Source organism: Lepisosteus oculatus, chromosome 15 (genome assembly GCF_040954835.1).
Source record: "Lepisosteus oculatus isolate fLepOcu1 chromosome 15, fLepOcu1.hap2, whole genome shotgun sequence".
In the NCBI taxonomy this organism is placed as follows: Eukaryota; Metazoa; Chordata; class Actinopteri; order Semionotiformes; family Lepisosteidae; genus Lepisosteus; species Lepisosteus oculatus.
The window spans coordinates 24851356-24867935 of NC_090710.1; the positions used below are offsets into that span (position 1 = coordinate 24851356).

Sequence of the window (16580 nt, forward strand, 5' to 3'; positions counted from 1 at the left end):
AAAATTAATTCAATTAACTGAGGAATAGGTCTGAGAGGAACAAGATGGTGGTGCTTCTTACAAGATGGACAATGACAAAAAACATTTTAAAGCATACTTATGATGCTCTAACCAAATTACCATATGAGCAGCTAGCAACAGATTCAATCATTTGCAATCAACAGCGTTCAATGAATTTTAAGAAAAACATGGCTGACATTTACCCTAGTCTTGCTGTGTATTTGAAATTATTTCTGTGTTTTTGTCTTATGGGAGAAGTGTCTCCTGAGCTGCTTCTCCCACCTCACCAGGATTCGTTGTTATTGCTCAGGTTATCAATTAGTTACTTTGAAAGAAGTGGTACACCAAACAGTAAGGACAAAAAAAAATGAAGTAACTTTGTAATGATGAGCAATGACATAAAAATGGAATGTGCCATAGACAGTACACATTTTCATGAAAAAGTGCTAATAACACAAATATGCTGTAGTAGTTCAGGTGGGCAGCTGCGTCAGCATGCATAGGCTGCAAAGGAACAAGTAATAGGTTTATTCCATGCTGAAAAAAGAAGAGAGAAAACACAACATTTCGGCTGTTCTCCTCCTCACTGAGAGCTGGTGTGTGGTGAGCGTTCTGGCGCACTATGGCTGCCGTCGCATCATCCAGGTGGGCCTGCACACTGGTGGTGGTGGAGGGGATTCCCATTATCTGTTAAGCTCTTTGAGTGAAGTGTCCAGAAAAGCGCTTTATAAGTGTAAGGAATTATTATGAATTACTATAAACATAATGTTAACAGTAAGAAAAAAAATAATTGATTGATACATTGAGTAACATATTTCTAAATAAAACAAGCTTCATATACTGTATTTACGAAATGAAGCCATTTTTATATGCATCAGATCTAGGTATAATTATTTTAGTAAATATAGTAAAATATAATGGTATTAATTTAGTAAGCTTTAATTTTACATATATGTATATACATACATTTATATTTATGCTCTGTTGGCCAGTAGATGGCAGTATGGTTTAACGTAACCATACAAAAGCCTTACATTGTATTTAAGACCAAAACCTTTGTACAGTATGCCTGGTTACTGTGCAAGTAATTTCACTTTTGCAAGTTATGTATCAGCCTTTGTATTTTTATTCAAATTAATCAATATTTCTGCTAATGTATACAATCTGCTGTAATTATTTGGCTTTGATTTGATCATTTCAGTCACTAGCATGTTATGAAACATCTGTTTTAGACAGCAGAGATTGACAATTTCTTTTGAGAAAATAACTGTATTATATATTAGATATACTGTATATTATATAGGCATTTTTTTTATTTTACACATGTTATAAAGTGCTGGCAGCTATATCACCCTACAGCTCTCAAATTGCTACCCACTGAAGATAAGCAGGGTTGAGCCTGGTCAGTACCTGGATGGGAGACTCCCTTAGAAAAACTAAGGTTGCTGCTGGAAGTGCTGTTAGTGGGACCAGTGGGGTGCACCCACCCTGCAGTCTGTGTAGGTCCTAATGCCGCAGGAACACTGTATTGCTGCAGGAACACTATATTGTAGTGGGTGCCGTCTTTCAGATGAGACGTTAAAGCGAGGTCTTGGCTCTCAGTGGTCATTGAAGATCCCCGGGCATTTCTTGATAAGAGTAGGGAGTTACCCGGTGTCCAGGCCAAACTCCCCCCCCTTGGCCTTTACCGGGGCCTCCAAATTGTCCCCATGTATGATTGGCTAGTACTTGCCCTGCGATGGACTGGCGCCCCATCCAGGGTGTACCCTGCCTTGTGCTCATAGTTTGCCTGGTAGGCTCCAACTTCCCATGACACCGTTTATGGTACTGTATAAAGCAGTTTGGTAAATGATATGACATGCCATACAGTATTTGATAAAGCTTCCTGTAGAGGCCTGTACTGTTATCATTAAAAGCCTGACCTGAAGAACCATGTGAACCTACTCTTTCCTCAGCAGTGACACTGTGTTTTTGAAATGTTACCTGAGTTACTGTACAGTCTATACAGAATTTGGATTGTTCAGCTTGATATATTGGTTCTTGATGACAGAGTACCTTTTATTCTTTTTTTCAACAATTTTATTGTTGTACTGTAATTATTGCACATCACTGAGGAGCTGTTTATTTTGACCAAATGACCATTCTATTGAGATATTTCTAAGTACCTTTCATATACTTTGTTTTTATTTGCAATTAAGGTGCTGTATCCCAAATAACACCTTTGTTTTCCAGATTGCCCTGGACACAAACTTTCAGTTTTGTGTGAAATAAATGCGTTAATAATGTGTATGTGTTTATCCCTCTCTCTCTTCGGGTATACATTTAAGCAGCTATGGAAATCTGAGTCAACTGAAAGCCACTGTAATAAAAGGATACAGTTTAATGCCACTTTGGGATGATTAATTGCTTTAGTGTTAAAGAAAAAAGTCATGCATTGTGAGGATGAGCCTCCTACATTATTGTTTGCTCCACTTTGAGATCTTTTTTTTTCAAAGGTTTAACCTTTGTTGTCACAGCACAGGTGGCTGTCTTCCAACCTGTCTATTCTCTTGGGCAGATTAAGTTCAGGGCATGATCTGCAGAAAATCCTTTTTTTTTCTTAATCTCATGGTGCAAATGAGTCAGCTTTTTTATTGACAGTACTAGGATGAATTAGAAGCCTCATTGTTAAAAATGCACGATAAAATTATGCTTAAAACTTGCTAGTGGCAACCCACTAGCAATAATCTGAACTTGTTGCATTTTGCATTGTCCTGCATATGATAAAAAAACATCTCAAAGTTTTGAATCATTTAGAGACATCAATTTTTGACATCACCTTGGGCTGAGATGCATGACTCTATTATGATTCTTAGACTGCAAATGTTAGCAGTACTGTAACAGTACAGTACTTTATGTCCTACCCCAGAAAGTTAGATTTCTGACTCTCATATTTTAAACCTTAGGAACTCCCCAGGTGTTGAGTTATATATTGCCAAGTCTTCAGTGCTAATAGTTTCCTAGCTCCAACAGTATATCAAAGACTTGGGTCATATTTTACAATAAACACAATTTTTTCTCACCCAAGACCTTACTGTTTAAAATACTCTGTCTGGTGAGAGAAATCAGGTCCTTGCAGGTGCTAGTGATTTCTCTAGCTATCATGTGCGGAATGTGCATTGACCTTTCTGTTGTTTCTGGAGTGATTACCTGCTGAAGGTAACCATCACTCCAGATATCTCTGCTGTGTCACAACACATTTCCATCAGATCAGTTTGTGTGTATTATAAGCACTATATTTTGGTATGATGTCTGCACAGTAATTCAGAAAACTGCATTGGTACTGTAATTCCACTGATGTTCCCATCTGTTATTATCTCTGTCTTGAGTGACTGTTGACCAAACTACTGTACATAAATATGCTGTATGCTGGTAAGTTTTTGTAAATCATTCAGAGCATTCAAACATTACCCAGCTGATTACCATAAGTTTTAATAAACAGGCTCATTTTAAAACACAGTGAATGTGCTTCTATACAATGTCAGAAAAAATGCCGATGGTTTCTTATAATTAATCTCCTTTAAAAATCATACAAATCAGTTTGATTACATGCCTTCTGCTCCAAATGACTAGCTTATTGTTAAAGATCTATCTTGAAATCTTTTTGCAGATTTGAGGAAACAGTCGTTCCTAATATCTTGCACACATCTACAGCTGAGTTTTATGATTTGGTTTTATGATTATCCACTTTTTCTTGTGTGAATAGATAAACTTAAGAAAAGTTGAGCTTTTATATTTTAATATAGACATCAGTATTTGTTTTTTTCATTGCTTTAAATTCTGTACAGTATAATGCATTTCTTCCCCAGATACCTTCAACAACCATAAGTTCTTAATTTCAATGTATCAACTTAAATCTAAATAGTGTACACTGAAAAGCACTTTGGCTAATATTTCACTTTAAACTCATAACATTTTAATCCGAGTAGGAATAGAACACAACTACCATCTCAGCTGGTTTACTGTATTTACTGTATGTCTACAGTTGGTCTACTGTTTCATAGGAAATTTTTATGCTAGTTTACATATTGTTCTCAATTAGTGAAATGATTTGAGGAGAAAATGAAAACAGTACTCCTACATTTACAGTAACTGCATAATGGCAAGACCTGAAGTACTGTACAGTACGTTTGCGCCAGCAAAGTGCGTATAATATCTTTCACATCATACAGTATGTATTGCAAAACTTTCTCACCGCTAATCAGGAAAATTGGTTTCAGTCTCCATCTTCCATTTCATAAGCTTCTTTTGAAGGATTGTGTTTTAACCCATTAGATGATATTTTGCTTCATTTACATAACATCCATTGCCTGGTTTTATATTATAACTGTCTACAGGTTTTACAACATCCAAGTGTTATACACGCAGTACTGTTGTGCCATCCATCATCTTGAAAACGGCATGTGCTTGGGGCAGTAGTTCCCACATACAGTATGTTGACGTGTTGAACACAAGTTGATATAAAGATTCTTATTTTAGGTCCTATTATTCCACTCTTGGGTACATGCATTTCTCGAACTTTGCGTAAGATTAACAAAAGTCTGATGTGAACATTTTGTTGCCCTCTCCAGTTCTGTTTTTGTTGGTTTTTAAAATTGCAAAATACTACAGTTTCCAACTCTTTGACTTTTGTTCTTTGCCTTATGTCATTTTTTTCATTTACTTTTTTTAATTTAATAAAAACATATATAGCACCTCCATGTTATATAAGATAAACACTGCTTTATGTTTTTATACATATTACATTTTTCCTAAAGAGATTAAGGGAGTAAATGTATTCTTTAATAATAGTATCTGCAATTAGTATTATATGGTTTGTTAACATTGTTATGCAATTTAATCACAAAGATGTATCTGGTAATTTACTGTCCTCTGCAAATACTGAAAAGGCCACTGGGGACAAGGAATACAGAGTAATTTATCATTGAGAAACAGAAAGCTCTTTAACAAAGGTTACTTGCATGGGGATTTGAAGGTATTGGGAGTAAGCTGAAGCATGATGTTTTCAATATAATTTTCTTCCTAGCTCTTGCCAAAGTGACTACAAAAGTCAAAAGGTGAATCATGAAGGGATGATCTTATTATCTTATTATGCAACATTATTTTGTTAATGATCTCCTAATTTTCAGAATGCATATTAATGAACACTAAGGGGATCACTATTTGGTATTCTGACAGAGAACAGTATTGCAGGGAGGACAAGTCAAAAGGTGACCTAGCAAATTTTGGATGAATGCATGGTTCTTCATTCAGCCAATTAAATCAAGTTTAAGTTAAATATTTTACAAATACAAGATGTCACTTAAAAACAAAAGTAAAGTCACCTAAAATCCACACACACTAAATTCTTAATCTACTGTTTTTAAAAATATACATGTGTACAGTGTGTACGTAGAGACCTTAATATAATTAATGTTGCTACAAATGTGGAGTTACAAAACTAGAGAAATATCAGGAAATGAAAGAATGAGCAGATAAATCAATAAGTAAATTAAATAATCATACCATCCAACCTAATCTTGTAAAGATTTGCCCAGAATATACCTCAGTGGTTGGTACCTCAGAGGCACCTAAGGTCTTTGTTCTCTGGCACAGCTTTGATTAAAAGAGTAATAATTTAGGCACACTGGGTTAATAATGACTATACACATACAGTATTACACAACACACAGCATAAAAATACAACACACAAGTACACTATGTACAAATTTACCAACAAGGAATTTCAGAGGCTTAGATCCTATCCACCCAGAAAAAAAAACAGACTGCTACAGTACCAAGTACTCAACTCTTGTACAACACCTAGAAAAGCCAAAAGAAGAGAAAGTTGTCTCTTTAAACTAAACAGATCTCTTTCTGTATACTTGGATGCAACAAAATGAAAGGGAACCTAACTCCCTATTCTAAAAATGCCCTCACTAACCACAAGAGCATGTTTTTAACCAAAGGATTTTTACACAGGTAATAAAAGTTCCTAAAAACAACAAAATAACAATCTCTCTTCACAAGGTTTATAAACTTAACTACAATGTGGCCTTTTATGGATGATCAGGACAAGAAGCTTTCACTTTATCCCTTTCTGTCCTTTGTAAACCCTCCTGTCTCTTCCTTTTCTATTGTCAGCCAGATGTTTCTGACAGTAATTTTATGTTGATGTTTTAATATAGTTTGTTAATTCCCATAGAATATCTACAGTATAACACAAGACGGTGCTCATTGGTACACGTACATTAAATGCTAGCATTAACAGCCTGTGATTGCTACATTATTCTGGGATGATGAGCTTATTTTCTCATCACACTTTTCATAGAATACTTTGGTTGTAACTCAAATAGAATATTGCCATTTTATTTATATTAGTTTTTTTTATATATACAGAAAGTGGAATATTGCTTCGGATGACTTAGTTGCAATACTTGTTTTTTACAGATATGGATCTTCCACCTCTTTGTAACTTTGCATCAGGAGAACCTTTATTCTCAATGCCATTCAAGTCCAGATGTACTTGGCCTGACAATTCTTTGCAAAACCAATCTAAGCTCAGTCAAAGAAAATGCAAGTATCCAGTTCATAGTCATACCCTTTGGTTGTGAGTATGATTTGGGTCCCCCCCCCCCGTGGGGCACCCCCCGCGGGAGATTACGAGACTTTTACAGCGCAAACACGCAAGTAAAATGAAAAAGAATTAATCAACTGCAGCGAACATGTTGTTTCAGTCGTTAATAGCAATTCATTTTTCATCCACTAGAGGGGGGTGTTGCAATCTGGCTCATGTCCCTTACTAAGCAGGCTACCTGCCGTCTATTCTCGTTGGCGAAGGCTAAAGCAGAATTGAGGCTTCGCATTATTCCACGATTACAAATTTAAAAATGGACTGTTGTCTTGCTGCTAAAGTTAAAGTTAATATGGTATCCTTTTAAGTATATTGTATAGGTATACAATATCAGAAATGTAGATCAAGGAGGTTATGAATTATCATGAAAAATGCATGGTGACAATCATAAGACATTTGTAAAAGCATTGAAACATAAAAAGATTCATCTATAAAGTACCCAAATCAAGAAAACAGTGAACCAAATGGTAAACTAAATTAAGAAAAATTAAAGTGAAAAACAAATAGGATTCAATTAAACAACAGAAATATAAGGAATGTTACAGTGAGTATAAGTAAAAAAAAAAAGGATGTTGAAGGAAATTAGAAGACCAGAGAGACAGAAAGGAATATTTTAATGGAGGCTAAAATAAATGATAGATCATTATCACAAAAGTAAAAGAGCAGTTAAGGATCAAATAAATTGTCTCTAAGACAAAATGGGAACATCTTGATGATGAAAGGGAAATAACTGAGGCATTAAATTAAAATTTCATTCAGGTGTTTGCCAAGAAATAGACAACATGCCCCAGGCTGAGGAAAGACAAATTTCTATATTAAATAATATTAGTATAGAAGAGGCTAAAGTGTGACTGATGCTAGAAGCACTTGAGATAAATATGCATGTCCTGCTGGTCCATTCTTCCAATTGTACTTAATGAAACAGGAGAGTTGATCTATAGACCATTAACTAAACCTTTCCAGCAGGGGGAATGCCAATAGTCTATGCAGAATCAACACGTAAAAAAAGTGACAACAATGATCCAAGTAAGTCTAGACTACAATATTCCATTTTAGTTACATTTATGGTTATGGTATTGAGAAATAAAACCAATCTCAAGGATAACATTACCAAAAGATTCTGGGTAAAGTTAACACAGGTTTAGAAAAGGTAGGTATTGCTTAACTAACTTCACAAGAGTCTATCGAACAAGCAACAGCAGTAACAGACTACGTGCTATGCTATGTTTAGATTTCCATCTTTTTTTAATAAAGTACTGTATCTTATAAAAGTTTAATTCTAAAATTACAGGTGGTAGAAATTCAAATTGATACAGTTACTTGGAATACAAACTGGAGGCAGTTGAGGGCAAAACTCAAACTTGGTGATTTAATAAACTGAGTACCTCAGGAGTATACTGTATATTGGGACAACTGCTCATCCTAATTTCTATAAGTGATTTAGATTTCCATAGTTGGTAAAATGTTGAAATCTGAAGTTCCAGAAGAACTGAAACTTGTTAGTCAGGCCCAGAGAGAAGACTATGGGAGGAGTTAATTAAATTATTCAAACTCCTTGAAGACATTGATAAAGCCATCCCCATGAACTTCTTCAGAATCAAACATGAAATGCAAACCAGAGGTCAGAAGTGGAAACTAAATGTATTTAAAACTAAGAACAGAATGTATTAAAGGTTGCAGAACTCTGGAACAGAATGCCCAGTTATGTTGTTTAAGCTGACATTCTGTCTGCATTTAAGAAGCTCCTGCAAATGAGCAAAATGAGCCTTTTATGTTTTTATGAAAATATTCAGTTACAAATGATCACATTTTAATGCATTTTACAGTTTATATAAATGTCTCATCATTTATTTTAACATCTTAAAATTAAGCCTAGAAAACATGTCTAGAAATTAAAGCAAAAAAAAAGTGACTTCCTAACTGATTATTTAAAGTGTAAATAGTTTTTGCATAAATATACATTAAATCTCCTCCATAGAATGAATCTACCCTACTTCTGGTACAATAGTACAATTAAAATTACAGATATTATGTACTTTGTATATGAGCTGGACTTCCATTAGACTTGTTTAATAAAATGCGAAGACCTGTAATTGTTTATAGTTTTCAATTGTTTTAATATTGTATTTATATATAAAACAGAGGAATAGTTTGAAATGTATGTGTTAAAATTGTTAATATCAACTTTCATTTAAAAAATATAACTAATCTCTGCTCCTGAAATATCTCTCTTATTTAACATAATTTATCTTTGCTATTCCCAAAACAAATCTTCCATTTTTATGATATTCGGATATTTTTTATCCAGAACTGCAATGAAATTCAAAACATTTACAGTATATACCAGTAAACAGTGGTTTCGTGAAGAATTAAGAAATGGAAAATGGACAATGCAGTAAATGGTAAGGTCACAATGAGCCCTTACCATTTACTGCATGGCAAATGGTAAGGTCTATTAAGTGACCTTACCATTTACCTTGCTGAGAAGCTCAGCATATTAAAGTATACATCAGCAAGAAGGCAGTTTACCTTGAAAGACATAGAACGATGAAATTCCCTTAGGCTTTATAAATACAGTAGTTAAGGTTGTACTACAGAACAAAAGATTTGCAGTCTCTTCAATTCAATGTAACCAGTAAGGCCAAACAAGAACAATTTGTGCGGGTATTTAAAATAGCAGATGTTGTTTTGGTATTTAATGGTTTAACATTTAATGTTCCAGGATGTCAATGAAAATATATATTAATAAAATATATAGATTAAGTGTTTATATAAGTCATGTAGTATATTTATTTAACAAAATGATCTAACAGCAAAGTTAATCTGTGCACCCACAGATTCAATAACTGGTGGCACAACCTTGTGCACTATTGGCTTCAACTAGACATTTCCTGTAACTGTTTATCCGTCTCTTGCATTGTTTTATAGCCCAATCGTCCTTATAGAACTACTTGAAGCTGGTGGCATTTGAGGGTTCCATCAACAGGTTTTTGTGTCAACAGTTTGCTTCAGGAGATTTAGGTATGGAGTTTAAATTGGCTGATCCATAATAAATTATGGATCCATAAATTTCTTATTTTTTGGTTGTATAGTAGATCTGCTTGTTCTGTATGTTTAGGATCAAAGTCTTGCTGCATGATACACTTTTAGCTCAGCATCAGCTAACCTGGCATTCTCCTGCAGAATATGCTGATACAATGCCTAATTCATGGATCTGTCAATCATGGCAAGGGATGTACAGTAGGTCCTGGGGCAGCAAAGCAGCTCCAAAGCCATGATACAGTACTTCCATTACCACCACGCTTGACGGTGGTGATGAGAGTTTTGAGATGTTGAAAGGCAATGTTTGGTTTTTGTCAATGTTTCTCATTGTGGCAAAAAGTAAAACTTTTGATTAATCTTTCCAGAAAATTATCTTCCAATTGTTTTGTGAATTATTCAGGTGTTCTTTGGCCATCTTTAAATGGCCGGAAATGTTCTTATTAGAGAGCAGTGGTCTCTTTCTGGATATCTTCCCATGAGAACAATTTCCATTCAGTCTTTTCCTGGAGGTGACTGACAGTGCCACAATGAGAGATGCCTGTAGATACCTGGATGTTACACTGGCTTTCTTTGTGACTTATTGGATTATTTATCAGCTGATCATGGGAAGATCTTGGCAGAACTACAGTACCAGTCCTGGATAGAGTCATCGAGATCTTGAATATTTTCTGTTCATAGACAATTTTTTTTAAATCAATTTTGTTTCTATTTCCATCATCATTACATTTAAAAAAATATTGAATTAGTATATATTTATATATATGAATAAGAGTATCATGGTAAGAAATTTTCCAAAATGTATTGCAAATGTACAAACTACTAATATCTCCCATCTATTGTACTGTATGTGCTTTATTATTTAGTAAAATATACAAAACTTGTATATACAAAAAAAAAAGTCTAACTTCATCTTTAACTCTGTAGTTGGTATCTTTATTTTTAAACATGGGGACCAAGAAGTGCTGTGATTTCTCTCAATTTAGAGAATTTGGAAACATATATGCTAATGGAAAGGAATTTACATAACCTTTTTTAAATGTAATTTAGAGGAGTTTTATTAGAAATGTATTATGTATTATTGTGTATTAAAAATGTATTATTAGCAGCTAACACATTTTAATTTTAATTCATCAGTATTTAATTTTTTTAATAGATATACTGTAATGGCAGACATATTCTGAATTCCACAAAATAATATTAGAATGATAGTACTAGGCAGCAGCAAACAAAGAACAATCGATTAAAATTCCAATGTACAAATGTCTGTTCAAAAATGTTTGTGGTGATAAAATGTGTAATTAAATTAAATGTATTATATAAATATATGGAACATTTACTATTATCATTAATAATAATTAGTCTTCTTAGATTTCCATAAGACTCTTATTGGTGGTAATAGTGGCCATATTATTATTTGTATTACTAATAGAGTTGTTAAACAGAAATTCAGGAGGAGATCAAATTATAATATTTAATTATAATCCCTTCATAATTATAATCTTTAATAATCCCTACATTCCCCACTCATAGCCCATGTAGACAGTGACGAGCTCCATCCCCCTTTCCCTCCCTCCAACTACGTCCAACTGGTGCAGTACTGGCCCTCCCCCTTTCTCACCCTCCAAAAGTTTCTACCCATGGCCTCTCAAGCACACAGTCTCAAGGGCACCAGCCCCTCAGCACTCAGCAATATAAGATTATATTTTTTTCTCTGAGTGGAATACATCCTCATCCATTCAGCTGTAGTAAACGCCAATAAGTGATAACTCACAACAGGTTCCTATTCTAATTTCGAGTCCATGCAGCTGACTTCAGGCTACACTTCTTGGGTCATAGCAGTTTCTTCTGCTGCCCACCATTCCATTCTCAGGTGTATAAGGTTTTTGTTAGCTTTATTGCAATCTGACTGCTGACTTTTGTTCCAGCACCTACAACATACAGTGTCTAAATCACTCCACGCCACAGTGCATACAGTATATTCTGATCAGTGTACCTCTGCAACTGTACGTATCTGAATTGTGTTGATCAGACTAAACTACAGTTACCCACCAATACTGAAAGTCACTGAAGAAATCGATATCACTGCTTTGGGGGTTTCTTTAATCCTTTTTGGGGGATGGGGATTTCTGGCAGTCCTAACCAGAAAGCAATTTCCCCAGCTTGGCAAGTAAACACCAAACATTAAAATATTAAGCAAGCTCCTGTATCCCTTTACTGTGTATTCCTTGTCCTGTCTCTTTGTAATTAGAATTTGACTGAAATATTCAATACAGGTCTGGTAACTAGTCCACCAGTAGAATTACAGAAAGACATTTTACTTTAAAAAACTATTTTTTTTCACTGTCTCATCTATAACATCATTGGTCAATAAAGACTCCAGATGGTTAAAAAAATAAGCAATCAAAGGACATATTTCAAGTTATATCCAAAAAGTGAACTCAAGTATAAATGTCTGTTTATATTGGGATCCTCCCAATAAAAAATAGAACACACTCTTAAATGAATACATTATGAATACAGTACTGGAAAAAAGCATAGATTATGCATTGTGAAACTGACATTCTCAAATGAAGACACAGTGATTTCATTAAAACAAATTAAACCATAAAATTATTTAAATGGGGTGCACATCATCATCATCATTACAATAGTTAAAATCCAATTGGCTCTATCGGTAGCAGCACACAAAAATATTAAAATGCAGTATTTTCCCCTGAGTGCAGTTACCACTTACAGATTCTTTATTTTCCTAAATCCTTGCTTTTAATTGATTATCTATTCATAACATAAATCATCTGATGAGATTTATGTTATAAAATTAGGATTACTAGATTTTCATAATGGCTTTTGAAAATAAATTGCATTAAAAATGTCCTGTACAAATTGAATTCCCATCAATACACCACAGCTTATTTACATGATTACTGTACATGGTCATCAGATGTGAATGCAAATTTACAGTTTTTATTGAACATTCTAGACTTTGTTACTGATTTTTTAAGTGGTTTGTCTCATGATCTTCCATCCATATACCTACTATATATTTATATCTGACAAGGAGTATCACAATCCTGGATCCTACCCAAACATTGAAACTACAGTGCCTTTATTTTTACAATGTCTGTCTCATCAGCTTTCAGCAGTTAACAAAATAAATATGGTTAATGTTATTAGTAGCTTTATGTACATGTTGCACCATTTTATAACATTTTCAAAACATTGTAAACCTTGATACTTTGGTAATTTTCAAGTCTTATTTAGCTTGTTATGAGAATCCCTAATTAAGAAGGAGAAGATGCATAATGCATGATTTGAATCAGTAAGGTTTGTTGGTTTATTTATTAACTTGCCTGGCTGAGGAGAACAACAAACTACCTGCAAAGACAAGGCTGTAGGAAACGCCCTCATTCTCCTGAATGGACGATAAGCCTTTTGGATAAACCTGCTGCAAGGATGGAGATAGAGTGGAGGCAAGGAAGCTTAAAGCCCATCATGCTTTTTTTTGTTTGTTTTGGCACTCTACATTAGGTTTCGTGTGTTCGATAAGGCTAATATAAATGCTTTGGTAACAGTACTGAACATTTCTTAGAAATAATCAGTTATTATTATATTACATTATAGCAGATACAAAGGATATGGATAAATCACATTATAATAAATAGCATAGTGAAATGTTTAGAGACAGGCTACAAAACTGGTTTATGTCCTTAAAGGGAATTTAAATGAAACAGAGCTCCCAGACTACTACTGACTGAAATCATTATGTCACCTGTTCACCATGATTTTGATAGCGAGTTCCAAAGGTAAATGTCCTCTGTATTTAGAAACTGCATTTTAGGAATGTTTATGCTACATGAGATCTGTGTGCACAGCTAATTTCAAACTCCAGCCACGGTTTTACCTTTCATGTGCATGATGTTGGGAAGACAGTGTCAAAAAGTGAGATTTGAAAAACAGAATTTCTAAAATGGAGAAGTTTACTAATTGCTGCCCTGGCTACCACCTGATCTGACTCAATTTCTAACACTATGGTAGGAACTGAAAGAAGCTTTAGAAAACAATTTGAATTGTAATAAATGTTGTTTGCAAGTCCTAAATCATAGTAGACATCTATAGTATGTGCAACAATATATTGATAGCGGACCCCTATCATCACTCTTTTTGCTTGCATTCATCATTTAGACTAAAACATTTTCAAGTGTTCTATGAATGCCAATATCAAAGCATATACTATATAGGATATAAAAGGAAAATAAAAATGTTACTAGTCCATGGTGGAAGCCATGTATTTATTAAAGAAAAACATAACTGTATGTATAAATAAAAATAAATTCTGGAAAGTTTTTTTTCTATCCCAGTGAGGAGAAATAATTGCAAACTTGCAAAAGAAATATGTTTGGCATGAAATGATAGCTGAAGCTACAGTGCAGAGCAGTCTGTAGACTAAGTCATGTGGGAAGGACAAGACACGGGTGACCGTTTGCTTGACAGCTAAAGCTGACAGCTAGAACCACAATTATCTTCAGGGATACAGAGAGAAGTCTTAGAGGGGAAATTTAAAGGGAAAGCTCTAATTCTGTTGTTGCCAGTTGGGTGGAAGAATTCAAACCTGCCTCAGCATTCATTTCGACAATCTACTTAGAAAAAAAAACATCTTCTAAGGGGCATTTCAATGGTGTACATACAGATTGTGCAGTGAAAATTCTAATGATGAGAGAGACTTGCATGTTAATCTAATTTAGTATAAAAAAACGTTACTTGCTCTCAGTCACCAGTTACTCAGTTAAATCATTTTTTTTTTGTTTTGGTTCCATGTCATGTCAGAGAGATATGTCATGTCATTTCAATCGTTGTTTTAAAACATTATTTCATATTTTAAGTTGATTAGTGGTATGCTGGTTTGTGCTGCAGCCTCATAGCTGCAGACCCTGTGTTTGGTTCTGACCTTTTATGCCTGAAGTTTTGGTATTTGCAAGAGTCCCCAAAATTCGATTTTGCTATCTGCATGATTCACGGGTGATTTCAACGGTGCGAACTTGAAGAAAAAAATCCCTAATCTACATCAACATATCAACTGCCGATGCGCAGAACAAACACGCTGGACAATGTTTACATTTCCTTCCAGCATGGTTACAAAGCCCTCTCCCGATCTCCCAGTCAGTTCCCTGAATGACTACCGCCCTGTTGCAGTCGCATCAGTTATCATGAAGTGCTTCGAGCACACATCACCTCCTCACTGCCTGACACCCTAGACCCACTGCAATCTACGTATCGCCAGAATAGGTCAACAGAGGATGTTTTTGCCACTGCCCTCCATACTGCCTTCTCGCACTTGGATAAGAAAGGAACAAATGAGAGAATGCTGTTTGTTGATTACAGCTCACCATAGTGCCCTCAAAGCTTGTTATCAAACTCTAGAACCTGGGATTGAACACCATCCTTTGTAATTGGATCCTGGACTTCCTGATGGGTCGTCCACAGGTGGTGAGGGTGGGCACCAACATACAGTATCCTCTACGCTGACTCTAAACACTGGAGCCCCCCAAGGCTGTGTACTTCGCCCTCTCCTCTAATCCTTATTTACCCATGATTATGTTGCCAGGCATTACTCAAACTCAGGTGAGTAGCTGCGTCAGGATGCGTAGGCTGCAAAATAACACGTAATAGTTTTATTCCATGCTGAAAAAAAGAAGAAAGAAAACACAACATGTTTACTCAAATTCCAGCATAACAATGGTCATTGGCCTAATCACAGATGGTGAAGAGTCTGCGTACGGGGAGGAAGTTGAAACCCTGGCAGCATGGTGCCAGGATAATAACCTCTCTCTGATCATCAGAAAGACTAAGGAGATGATTGTGGGTCATAGGAAATATCAGGGAGGAGGTCACACACCTATCTACATCAATAGGACTGCAGTGGAGAGGGTCAGCAATTTTAAGTTCCTGTGAGTTAACATCACAGAGGATTTAACCAGGACCCACACACCAACATCGTAGTCAAAACAGCACAGCAGCGCCTATTCTGTAGGCTGCAGGCTAAAGAAGTTTGGCGTGCCATCACATATCCAGGCCAACTTCTACAGGTGCGTTATTGAGAATATCCTGACTGGCTGCATCACTGCCTGGTATGTTAGCCGCTCTACCCTGGATCGCAAAGTACTGCAGAGAGTGGTGAAGTCAGTGCAGCTCATTACTGGCTATGAGCTACTGTACCAAACATCCAAGATATCTACTCAGCTACTGTAGATGTCTTAAGAAGGCCAGGTCTATTCACAAGGACTCCAGTCATCCAAGTCATAAACTGTTTTCTCTCCTACCGTCCGGTTAACAGTATTGAACCATTCGTTCAAAGACCAACAGTTTACGGAATAGTTTCTATTCAGGCAACAAAACCTTCAGCAACAACCCTAATGGTCCTTGTTAAACGTTCAGGTTACATGGACATATGGATTTGCACAGTAGCAGTTCTATTTAAATTGATTTTTTTTTTTGATTTTTTTATTGCACTGTTATCATGTAACTTTATTCTGTAACTTAATTTTGTGATTTTTATTTTTATCTCCCCCTGGTGAGCTCACATAAAAGACATTTCATTGCCAGCAGTTACTGCTACATGCTGTATTTTTGTGCATTTGATAAATAAACTTTGTTTGATTGATTGATTGATTGATTTGGTATGGATTTTAAATCAGTTTTAGACGAACAGAAGTGAATCTGTAGCAAAATCAATATCCAACTAAGCATATGATATTCTAAAATGCTATTTAGACACTATGATATATGGTATTTTACTTTAAAGGTGGTATAAGAGTGATGTTTTGATTGTTATTACAAACACACCTGTTATCAATATATTAAATGTTCATGAGAATTTGTTTTTGTGCAG

At 35.2% G+C, this 16580-nt stretch overlaps 1 protein-coding gene across 1 annotated transcript in view; it reads right to left on the bottom strand.

Annotated features, from left to right (window-relative positions):
* Positions 1-16580, bottom strand: part of LOC102697646 (NALCN channel auxiliary factor 1) — a 159131-nt gene that overhangs the window by 14593 nt on the left and 127958 nt on the right. The window lies entirely within an intron of this gene.